Source organism: Furipterus horrens, unplaced genomic scaffold (genome assembly GCF_987537825.1).
Source record: "Furipterus horrens unplaced genomic scaffold, mFurHor1.1.pri manual_scaffold_7, whole genome shotgun sequence".
Classification (NCBI taxonomy): Eukaryota; Metazoa; Chordata; class Mammalia; order Chiroptera; family Furipteridae; genus Furipterus; species Furipterus horrens.
In genome coordinates, this window is record NW_028327177.1 from 49,311,885 (window position 1) to 49,324,458 (window position 12,574).

At 37.1% G+C, this 12,574-nt stretch overlaps 1 pseudogene; it reads right to left on the minus strand.

Moving 5' to 3' along the window:
- Positions 1-12,574, minus strand: part of LOC150004421 (uncharacterized) — a 177,688-nt pseudogene that overhangs the window by 32,282 nt on the left and 132,832 nt on the right.

Below are 12,574 nucleotides of genomic sequence, written 5' to 3' on the forward strand. Positions count from 1 at the left end.
AATGCCTAAAAGCTATTGATGATTCATGAATTTTAACCTTGTATCTCCAATGTGTACCCTCCTCAAAAAAAGGCATGAGGGACAGAGATCTGATTGCTCTTCTCCCCTAGAGAGAGCAGCCACCTTCGTTCCCCCGAGACATAATATAGTGTCCTGGATAGATTTGTTCCACTGTGGTCATGAAACCTCTGCCCAACAGAGCAGTTTCCAACTGAGCCTAGAGTTTTGGAGGCACCTCCGCCTCAATATAGATCAATAGAAAAGAATAGAGAGCCCAGAAATAAACCCAGGTCTATATGGTCAACTAATATTTGACAAAGGGGGAAGGAACTTAAAATGGAGTGAAAAGACCCTCTCCAACAAATGGTGTTGGGAGAACTGGACAGGGACATGCAAAAAATGAAAGTAGACTACCAACTTACACCATACACAAGAATAAAGTCAAGATGGATCAAAGACTTAAATGTAAGCTGTGACACCATAAAAATCCTAGAGAAAAACATAGGCAGGAAAATTTCAGATATCCCTCTTAGCAATATTTTCACTGATATATCTCCTAAGGCAAGGGAAATAAAGGAAAGAATAAACAAATGGACTACATCAAACTAAAAAGTTTTTGCTCAGCTAAAGAAAACATCAGCAAAATGAAAAGGGAACCAACCATATGGGAAAATATATTTGCCAGTGATACATCAGACAAGGATTTGATCCCCAAAATATATAAAGAACTCATATGACTCAATACCAGGAAGACAATCCAATTAAAAATGGGCTAAGGACCAGAACAGACTCTTTTTCATGGAGGACATACAGAGGGCCCATAGGTATATGAGATGTTGCTCAACATCACTAGCCATCAGAGAGATACAAATAAAACCACAATGAGATAGCACCTCACATCAGTCAGAATGGCATCACTAATAAATTATCAAACAATAAGTGCTGATGAGGAGGTGGAGAAAAGAGAACCCTAGTGCACTGTTGGTGGGAATGCAGCCTGGTGCAGACATTGTGGAAAACAGTATGGAATTTCCTCAAAAAACTAAAAATGGAACTGCCTTTTGATCCAGCAATTCCACCGCTGGGATTATACACAAAGAATTCTGAAACACCAATTTAAAAGAACCTGTACACCCCTATGTTCATAGCAGCACTATTTACAATAGCCAAGTGCTGGAAACAGCCTAAATGCCCATCAGTGAATGAGTGGATCAAAAAATCTGGTACATTTACACAATGAAATACTATGCAGAAGAAAGAAAGAAGGAACTCCTACATTTTGTGACACCATGGATGGAACTAGAGAGTATTATGCTAAGTGAAATAAGCCAGGTAGCAAAAGACAAATACCATATGAACAAAATAAGCAAAATAGAACCAGAGGCATGGAAACAAGGGACAGACTGACAGTGACCAGAGGGGAGGGAGTGGTGGAGAAGAGGGGTAAAGAAAAAGAATGTTCTAGTCAAGGAACTAGTATAAATGACCAATGGACATGAACACAAGGGAAGAAATTCACTGTGGGAGAGGGGGTGTGGGTGTAACAGGGGATAGCAATGGGGAAAAAATAAGACAACTAAAATAGAACAATAAAAAATAAATTTAAAAAAATTAATAAGACTTTAGTCAGGTTAACTAAGAAAAAACAAAAAAGAGAGAAATTACAGACGAAACAAAAGAGGGGGCATCACTACATATGTGAAGGACATTAAAAGGACAAAGCAAGGTCCTCCATGTGCTCATGAGTCTTGCCAGACTAAGCAGTGGATAGAGAGTGTTTCTAAGGAGGCTTGAGGGAACAGGTACCTGCCCCATAGGAAGATCTTCACAGGAGTCTCTTGAAATGCAACCTTACTCTTCTCCTTCTACCACTATCTAGTCCCTTATCCAAGTTCCTTGATTGCTAAAGTTGCCTGACGATTTCAACTCTGTCTTCCAGAACACTAAAATTTATTGCTGTTTACAAAAAAACAATTGTGTAGTTAAATTGCTCCATCTCTGTATTGAAATTCAAACAGCTCAAAACTTACACAAATTTCAAGGAGAACCTTTATTTTATTTTATTTATTTATTTATTTTTTGGTATAGAGCAAGTTCACATTACTATACATAGATAACCTAGTTAGAAAAGATTATGAAAGTAATAAAATTATTTAGGGTACTACAAACTTTTAGATAAACATTTTGCAACTCTTCACAAGGAGTTCCTTAACACTTCCCAAGTCATTGATCCCTTTGAAAAGCTAAAGGTCGTGAGCTTCTTCCCATCTCAAACGTACACTTATGCATATTTGCACACAATTTATTTACTCAAAATATACTTAAAAATTTTAAAGGTTTACAGATTTAGATGAAAAGTTTTTACTGTAATGCAATGTTATTCTCATCAGTTACGTTAGTTAATTTAATTAGGGACATACTACTATATATGAAAATAAAAGCCAGACATTCCTGATGTGAACTCTTTCACTTTATGCTATACCATTCAATCATTCAACAACCTACTCTGAGCAGGCACTTTGCTGCCTCTGGGGGGTACAAATGTTACTATTTATTACTCTATAGTCAGAGAAGTCCCAACAGATGCTGTGAGGTAACTTCTAACTTAGTAAACAGAAAGAGCCTCAGGGGAGCATTTAATTCCATGCTAGTCATCATGAGGTCAGTGTTATCAGACTGAGCATCAAAGGGGATTGAGTTATATTTTATCAACTGATACCATATATATTCTCCAAACTTACTAAAGTCCATTTTTGTGGCTTGTTCTTCACTGTTACAAGAAATAAGTAAACCAAGTAATCTGTTAAACATCTGGTTCAAGAATTTCACATACCCTACAATCAAAAGCTTTGTAAGGGAATTGGCAGCTCAAAGGCAAGGTCCATTTTACCAAGATATTTTTATGTGTCTGAATGAGAAAAACCTAGTCTTCCTTCCTGTGTGTCTTCTCTGCTCTCACATATAACACTTTACTACTAACATTTCTAGTCACCAAATGTGTTGAAGTTTCCCCACACCAAACAATTTTGCAATACCAGTGGGTGGGGTGTCCTCCAGTCTAACTTAAGTCTAACATCATCTACCTGAAGATAGCATCAGTCTATAGATTAAGGACTCAGTCCCGCAAGACTGTCCCCACTTCACATGCCAGTCTCAAATCTAGTTTGTCAACTGTGCTTCCAACTAACATGCTATAAATCCAAGGTTCCCACATGCCTTTCCATGGGTTCCATTCACTTACAGAACTCAGGGAAACACATTTACCAGGTTATTCAAGGATGTTATAAAGGACACAGGGTGAGCTCTGGAAGGGTCCTAACCACAGGAGCTTCTGTGGAGTTGGGGTGCATCATTCTCATGGTATGTGGATATGCTCACCAACCTGAAAGCTCCCCAAATCTCAAACTGTTGGGATTTCATGGAGGCTTGCTCACATAAGCATGATTAACACCATTTCCAGCCCCTTTCCCCTCTCTGAAGTTGGTGAGTGGGGTTGAAAATTCCAAGTTTCTAATTGTAACTTGATCTTTCTGGCGACCAGCTCCCTGAGTTGCCTTAATACAAAAGAAGATCCTAGTGCTCTTATCACATAGGAATCTACAAGGGTTTAGGAGAGCTGTGTCAGGGACTAGATCAGAAGCTCTGTGCCAGAAACCAGGGGCCATAGGCCAATATATATACTTTCTATTCTCTCACACTATTGTTCTCTACATCTATTTTTGTCAACATCTTTGTTTTCCTGATCTGACAGAAAATTAAGCACTACCTAGAAAATTAAGGAAAAATGTGGATAAAAGTAACGACAAATGTCTGCACAAAACAATTTCCATTGGTGCTCCTCAATACAACAGCAGACTTTGTATAGCAGCCATTCTTTGTGTTATCTTTTGTTGAAGTGTGCAGAGCCTAATGATTAATTATAGTTAAAATAAATCCTTTAGAGGAGTTGTAGCAACCAATTCTGCAGGCGTACTTTCATTACAGTCCTAGGTGGGTGGGGGAAATACAAACTTGATATAGAAGCTGAAGAGCTGATGGTACACATATGAATTTCTTTAACTTGGTGGTTCTTACCTAGTTAAATGAAAAAAATAATACTAGAAATTGTATTCTGAAGAAATGCTGGTCCACACCCTTCCTCAGAATTCCTAGGACTTACAATGCTCTAATAAAATTTCCATAGCAATGTTTCAGGCATTTTTGCCCATATTAAAACAGAAAGTTGCCTTAATTTATTTAGAAATGGCATCTTTAGGGTTAACATCTCCTGGAACAGTCTATTTCTGTACAAATGTAGACATTTATGATACTAGTGGTGAGGTTCCCTAGAAGAAGAACTTCTTGGCCAATTTGGATGTCTACAACAGCAGGGAGAAAACTACTTTGCAGACTTTCAATGTCAATCTTCAAGATTTCTGAGAATATTAACAGGTAACACATAAAACACATTACAGTACCTCAAGGCAGGCCAAACCTTGAAAATGTCAGCCAAGGACACAAAATATCAGCCAACTTCTAATGTTACAAGTATTCTCATCTGAAGACCATGTGAACAGGTGTTTCTCTTTATAATATTTAAACCACCTCCGATAAAATGGGCTTTATGCCTTTAATTCTATTCCTTGCTTCTTCCTATTGAATACAAGAGGGAGAAAATCTTACCCTAAGACTCTATCCATGTTCTTGAATTTTCAAATAATGACAAAATATATAATGAGCCTTACATAATGTATTGGTCTAAAAATATCACATCTCTGCAAAATAGGACTGTGGTCATTTTTGCAAATTGAAGATAGTGAGAAGGTATGGGACAAGAGATATTAAGTCTAGAATCCTTTTGAATACAGTAGTTCCCCCTAATCTTCAGTTTTGCTTTCCATGGATTCAGTTACCCATGGCCAGAACTGTGGCTGAAAAACATTAAATGAAAAATTTCAGAAATAAACAATTAATATATTTTAAAATTTGGGGTCATTCTTCAAAACATGATGAAATCCTGGGCCATCCTTCTCTGTCCCACCTGGGGCATTACTCATCCCTTTGTCTAGATTTTCCATGGTGTTGCATGTACTACCCGCCTGTTAGTCACATATGGAATTAATGGTCAAACATTGCAGTGCATGTGATCAAGTAATCCTTATTTTACTTATTAATGCCACATTCACATAACTTTTATTACAGTACAATGTTATAATTGTTGTATTTTATATTATTATTGTTAATATTTTACTCTGCCTAATTAAAAAATTAAACTTTATCATAGATATGTATGTATAGGAAAAAACATAGTATAGATAGTGTTCAGTACTAACTGTGGGTTTAGATATCCATTGGGGGCTCTTGGAATGTATCCCTCAAGGATAAATTGGGACTACTAAGGAGAAGCATTCTTTATGGCACAGAGGTCTATATCTTTACAGTATGTTTGAAGAATCCTCCTATTTACTATTTTCAAGTGAAAAGAAATACCTGTATTGAAGTAGACTATTCATTAGAACTTTCATAAATGTTAATTTAACACAAAATTCCATGATTATTCTCATAGGTTAATCCAAATAAAGAGAGCTTGTTAATCAAATGAATTTGCCTCTAGTCATAAGGATAACTTCTGAGATCTAAGCATGATACCTGATAGTCCAGAGTCAGGACAAGAGGAAGCTCTGTTACAGCCAGGACAAACAGAAACCTAGGCAATTCCCCACAGGATTGACAATGAATGCCAAATCCACACTATATATATTGATGAAAATCATTTGTTTTTTAAAGTAAATCTTAGAAAATTGTTTTTATATGTAAAAGACTGCAGCCCATTTTTTGTTTAAAATTTACTTTTGGTATATTTAGAGAAAAAGATAAATAAATATATACAACACACACCTTCTAAAAAATCATGAAAAAAATACCTCAAAATATAGCTTTTATTTCTGGATAGATCATGTGAGTGAATTTTCAAAATTTTTCACAACTACATGTATTCTTATAATAAAAATATTAATGAGGTAAATTATATAAACAGTTTACAGATGTCTATCAACCAGCTTAATCAATATAAAATCAGTCCTGGCCCTATTTGCTCTAAGCTTTTAAAGTTAATTCACAATAACTGGAGATATTCAATTCTTTTTTCAAAAATGTTATCACATAATAAGTGTATAGTCTCAAAAGATAAAATAGTATATCCACTTTTCAAAGTCATATGAAATGAAGTAACCTGTGCTTTTCAGTGACTGGCACAAAATAACTGCCTGTGAATGTTAACTACTATTATGGAAACAAGAACTTTCACATGCACTTCACTTGCTTGATCCCTAGCAGCTCAATTGGGTAAATATGGGTGTTACTATCATCCTGGTTACACAGACACAGAAACCAAAGCTCTTTGATGTTAACAGAGATTATATGTAGAGAAGAAAACTCAAATCATCCATGCTCTGCCAAAGGAGCTAAATTGTAGAACCTGTAAGAAAGAATGACTGTTCCTACTTGTTCTATCGGTACTAATACCCTCTGTTGTCCCTGGCTGGTTTGGCTCAGTGGATTGAGCGTCGGCCTGCGAGCTAAGTGTCGCTGGTTCGATCTTCCAGTCAGGGCATATCAGAGAAGGAAAACTCTGACTCCAAAAAACCTCCGCTGCCTTGCGGCATACCTCTTCAGGGGAAAGGCTAAGGGAGTAAACCCTGACAGAAAATCCGGAGCCGGAGTCCCTAAGGCGGTTTGACGTTGTAGTCAACACCGGCAACTCCTGCGGCGCACCTGAAGCCAAGCTGTATTGACTCTGTCTTTCCCTTGGACCCTTCAGCTGCGAAGAGAGGGGGGGTCTGCTGCATGGGCAACAGCAGACCCTCCATATCACCCTGCCCAGGCTCTGTAGCTTCAGCTTCACTGGAGAGGACACTCCAGCATCATCGCAAGATGTCGATTCAACACGGGAGGAGACAGATACCGTGTCACTCCCGAGTCGGACTGCACAGCCATTCTCGGCGATGCAGATAGACTCTTAGGAAGCTACACCATCGTCTCTCGAGATGGACGGCTGCCGACGACGACGAATACCCTCTGTTGACAAACACAGCCTTTTGTTATCTCTCTTATGTATTACTATGAATTATTTTTTCTTTTACTCACCTTCTTTTCTAATTATTACTACATATTTGTTTTTCTCATATTTTCTTTACTACCCCTTTCTTTGTATTAGCTTTCCTTTCTTCACGTGCTCTTCCTGCATAGTGGCTGTCCCCTGCTAGCTATTTCTCACTGCTTTTCCTTCTACTCCACCCTGTATCTTTCTGCTTTCTCTCAAGTCATCTGTTTTCCTCTGGAGCTCCAGACATGGATGGCATACCCATTGTGTTGAGTAGGAGTGCCACTCTGTGCCAGCCTATGGAAGAACAGAGGGTGGAGAGAGTTGTGGTATGAATGACAGTAAGTTAAGATGTACTTGCTCAACAATTTGCACAATTTTAAATATGGCAACTAAAGGCTAAAAAAATATTGATGTAGATACCGCAAAGAATAGGACCAGATATACCATCATGTTAAAATGAACCTCTTTTTATTTTATTTTAAAAATCTTCTGTAAAATATTTTATAAAACAAATACACAGTGTATATACAGGAGTGGACAAATGTAGGTTTACAGTCATAATACAAGTAACTAATACAATAATTGATAAATAATAATACAAGAATGAACTCTGTTTCACATACTCACAACTGTAAACCTACTTTTACCCACTCCTGATATATAATACCTTATATAAACATAAAAGACCCTACAGGTTTTATATAAATGTATACATATAAATAATAGGCAGACTTTATAAGAAAGAGGAGTTAAATAAGAGTCAAACTTACTAAAAATTCTTCCGGATTTTGACTAAGTCAAATCTGTGGGACTATATCAGGAAAAAAATTAAACTGAAAACTATATTTTGTAATAATTTGAGAACACAACAAAGTTGCCTCATTAATCTTGGTGTTCAAGCAAATACATTCTAAGTTTAAGTTGTTTAAGGAAAGACTTCAGATTCTTACTTTAATTTGCTAGAGGCACTGAACTTAAACACAAAAACCAGTTTTCTGTCCTATCATTTGACTTTTTCTCCAAATCCTGTTCTTAATTCAAATACCATTTGTGTTCATCTTTTCCCATCTCCTTTTCTACTGTGATTATTAAAAATTAATAGCAATGAAGCAGAGAATTTTTTAACAGCTCAATACCCCTCAGCTAATATGGAGATATCCCTAAGTAACAAAATACAAGCACACACACACACATGCACACACACACACAAATGCACACACCCAATTTTAAAAAGTATAAAGGAGCATGATGTGACAAAAACTTCATACTTAACATTAAATATCAGAATTTGAGGCTAAGTGGTCTTTATTATGTTTTTGACACTGCTTGTTGAATAATCATGAAAAGCTTAACAGTAGAAATTTGCTGAGAAAAAATATGATGAAATTATCTGTACAAAAATCATCACAAAGCAAAACAACAAAGTCGTCGGCAGCCGTCCGTCTCGAGAGACGATGGTGTAGCTTCTTAAGAGTCTATCTGCACCGCCGAGAATGGTTGTGCAGTCCGACTCGGGAGTGACACGGTATCTGTCTCCTCCCGTGTTGAATCGACATCTTGCGATGACGCTGGAGTGTCCTCTCCAGTGAAGCTGAAGCTACAGAGCCTGGGCAGGGTGATATGGAGGGTCTGCTGTTGCCCATGCAGCAGACCCCCCCTCTCTTCGCAGCTGAAGGGTCCAAGGGAAAGACGGAGTCAATACAGCTTGGCTTCAGGTGCGCCGCAGGAGTTGCCGGTGTTGACTACAACGTCACACCGCCTTAGGGACTCCGGCTCCGGATTTTCTGTCGGGGTTTACTCCCTTAGCCTTTCCCCTGAAGAGGTATGCTGCAAGGCAGCGGAGGTTTTTTGGAGTCAGAGTTTTCCTTCTCTGATGTGCCCTGACTGGAAGATCGAACCAGCGACACTTAGCTCGCAGGCCGATGCTCAATCCACTGAGCCAAACCAGCCAGGGTAACTTCCTTCTACTATGCTTCTTAATTTCTGTACCATCACCCTCCCTTTCCCCCCTTTCCCCTCTCCACTGACTTCCCCCCAATAAGTTCCCCATACCTATAATTCTTTTCACACTCTCGTTGCCTACTCAGTTTGCTTTTGTTTCGATTCCCTAGCTTCCGTTGTTGGTTGTTGTAATAGAGTTTTCATTTTAATGTTCATAGTTTTGATGCTCCTTCTTCTAAGCAAGTCCCTTTAACATCTCATATAACAGTGGTTTGGATCTGATGAACTTCAGTTTTACTTTGTCCTGGAAGCACTTTCTCTGCCCTTCTATTCTGAATGACAGCTTCGCTGGATAGAGTAATCGTGGATGTAGGGTTTTGTTTCTCATTACTTTGAATATTCCTTGCCAATCCCTTCTTGCCTGCAGAGTCTCCTTTGAGAAATCAGCTGATAGTCTAATTGGGACCCTTTTGTACACAATTCTCTTCTTCTCTCTTGCTGCTTTTAAGATTCTCTCTTTATCTTTAATTTTTGACAAAGTAATTCAGAGTAAACATACATTTGATGACTTGTGAATAGAAGAAAAGATTTCCATTCTTGGTATAAGTAAATGGTTTTTCCTGTTGATCTGACTGCAGTCCAACAAAAAATCCTGGGCTCTTTGTAGATTCCAGGCTAATAGATGCATTTCCAAGTTCTTCTTTATTTTAAAATGACAGTCATTATCTCCAGCACCCTACAATCAATATAATATGATTTCATAAATTTGAGCAAACATTGGAAGACAGAATTTAAAGCCAATCACTTCACAAGAATATAATTTAGCTTCATTTTCAAAACCTCATGAAAAATCTAGAAACATTTGCACAAATTGCCTTTTGCACTTCATCTTATTCCATAAGATCCAGAAACAGAGACTATGTAATTGGCTGAGGCAAGGGTGTATACCTTGAACAAAAGGGCTCTGAATCACAGGGAAACTTCAACTCAGGAGAGTGAAGTGTATACTGCCTTTTGTTTCAGTGTTGCCCATCTCTATAGGTAAACAGAGAACAGTAAAATGTGAAAGTTCCTTTTTGTAAAATAATGTAAAGATGGAGAGAGAAAAATTCCTACCATAAGTTTATTTACATTTAAACATAGATCAACTTTCTCCATTAGTCCATATTTTCTGGCTTGAGTTGCTACCAGTAAATAAAGTTCACATAAATTACTCAAAGACTGTGTACAAAAATTAAAGAATTAGAAGCCTCTCTCTTTTTATGTCACTTATAATCTAATACTAGACATTTCACTTTTCTCACATTTTATGGCTTTACAAAACTTTAAAGATTAAGAGTTCTAGAAAATAAATTTTGTGAGAATGAATTAAAATTTCCAATAGCAACTTATATTATTTGTAAAAAATAATTATTTGTAAAATCTAATTGTTTTGATCTCTGTCCTCAGATGTGAAGTTCATATAGGTAAGAACCAAGTGTCTGTTGTCTATTTCTCTCTTCATAATATTAATATAAATTAAGCAAATTCTATCCTCTGTTCTTGTTATGGATAAAATAAAACTCCAGCATTGAATTGTTCATAGACAAGTAGAGGACAGAACCACATATACAAATAATAATAATAGCATGAAAGACCAACTGGCTAGAGATAGACTCCTTGGATTTAAGAGGGGGGAGCAAAGCACTAAAATCAGGAGAATCAAGAAGAATTCTTGGAGAAGGTAAAGCTAAGTTGAGTGTTAAATACAAACTAAGCTAAATAGAGGAAAGTGAGAGGTTAGGATGGAAGGTAAAAAATTTCAGGCAGAGGGACTGTATCAACAAAAGCTGAGAGGCAACAGGCACCATGGTGTGTGGATGAACAAGCTTTTTGATGCTGCTGAACAATAAAGAGAGGAATGTGAGTAAGAAAGGTCAAATCATATGTAGTCCGGGCCTTATCTTAGGGTCTAAAACTTAGACCATGGGAGTCAATGTAGAATTTGAATCAGAGACTGATAGTGACATGAACAGATCTCAAATTGTCTTCAGGAAATTACTTGAGGGTCTATTTAATACCTCTGTGAAAGAACAAACTCATTATATAGCCAGTCAGCTATGCACCCCTTTTCAGTTTTCTAATGATGATCAACAGAAAATCAATTATTTTCAATTCTCTCCTGTTCTTTAAGTATGTAGCTGTGGAGTTCCCTTTTACTATTATTTTTAATAGACTTTATTTTTAGTTTCTTGAGGAAATTCCATACTGTTTTTCATAGGAGCTGCACCAGTCTGCATTCCCACCAACAGTGCAGTAGGGTTCCCATTATCCATGTCCTTGCCAGCATTTGTTGTTTGTTGATTTGTTGAGGATGGCCATTCTAACTGGTGTAAAGTGGTATCTCATTGTGGTTTTTATTTGCATCTCTCTGATGGCTAATGATGTTGAGTATTCTTTCATATACCTATAGACCCTCTGTGTATCCTCCTTGGAGAAGTGTTTGTTCAGGTCCTTTGCCCATTTTTTAATTGGGATGTCTGTCTTCTTGGTTTTGAGATGTGTAAGTTCTTTATATATTTTAGAGATCAATCTCTTGTCTGACGTATCATTGGCAAATATATTTTCCCATATGGTAGGTTCCCTTTTCATCTTGCTGATGTTTTCTTTTGCTGAGCAGAAACTCTTTAGTTTGATGTCCCATTTGTTTATGCTTTCTTTTATTTCCCTTGCCTTAGGAGATATATCAGTGAAAATGTTGCTACAGGGGATATCTAAAGTTTTCCTGGTATATTTTCCTCTAGGACTTTTATGGTGTCATGGCTTACATTTAAGTCTTTGATCCATCTAGAGTTTATTGTGGTGTGTGGTGTAAGTTGGTGGTCTAGTTTCATTTTTTTTTTTTTTTTTGCATGTCCCTGTCCAGTTCTCCCAACACCATTTGTTGAAGATGCTCTTTTCACTCCATTTTATTTTCCTTTCCCCTTTGTCAAATATTAGTTGACCATATAGACCTGGGTTTATTTCTGGGCTCTCTATTCATTCCATTGATCTATATGTCTGTTCTTATGCCAGAACCAGACTGTTTTGATTACCGTGGCCTGGTAGTACACTTTGATATCAGATATTGTGGTTACTCTTACTGTACTGTTCTTCCTCAAGATTGCTGTGGTTATTTGGGGCCTTTTTTGGTTCCATATAAATTTTTGAAGTATTTGTTCTAGGTCTGTAAAATATGTCATTGGTATTTTAATAGGGATTGCATTAAACCTACAAATTACTTTGGGTAGCATGGATATTTTAATGATTTTGATTCTTCCCATCCCTGAACGTGATATATGCTTCCATTTATTTGCATCTTCCTTAATTTCTTCCTTCAGTGTTATGCAGTTATCTGAATACAGCTCTTTTACCTCCTTGGTTACGTTTATTCTTAGGTACCTTATTTTTCTTGCTGTTATAGTATAAGGGAGTTGTTCCCTAGTTTCTATCTCTGATATTTTATTGTTGGAGTACAGAAATGCCTTAGATTTCTGTATATTTATTTGGTACCCTGATATTTTGTCAAAT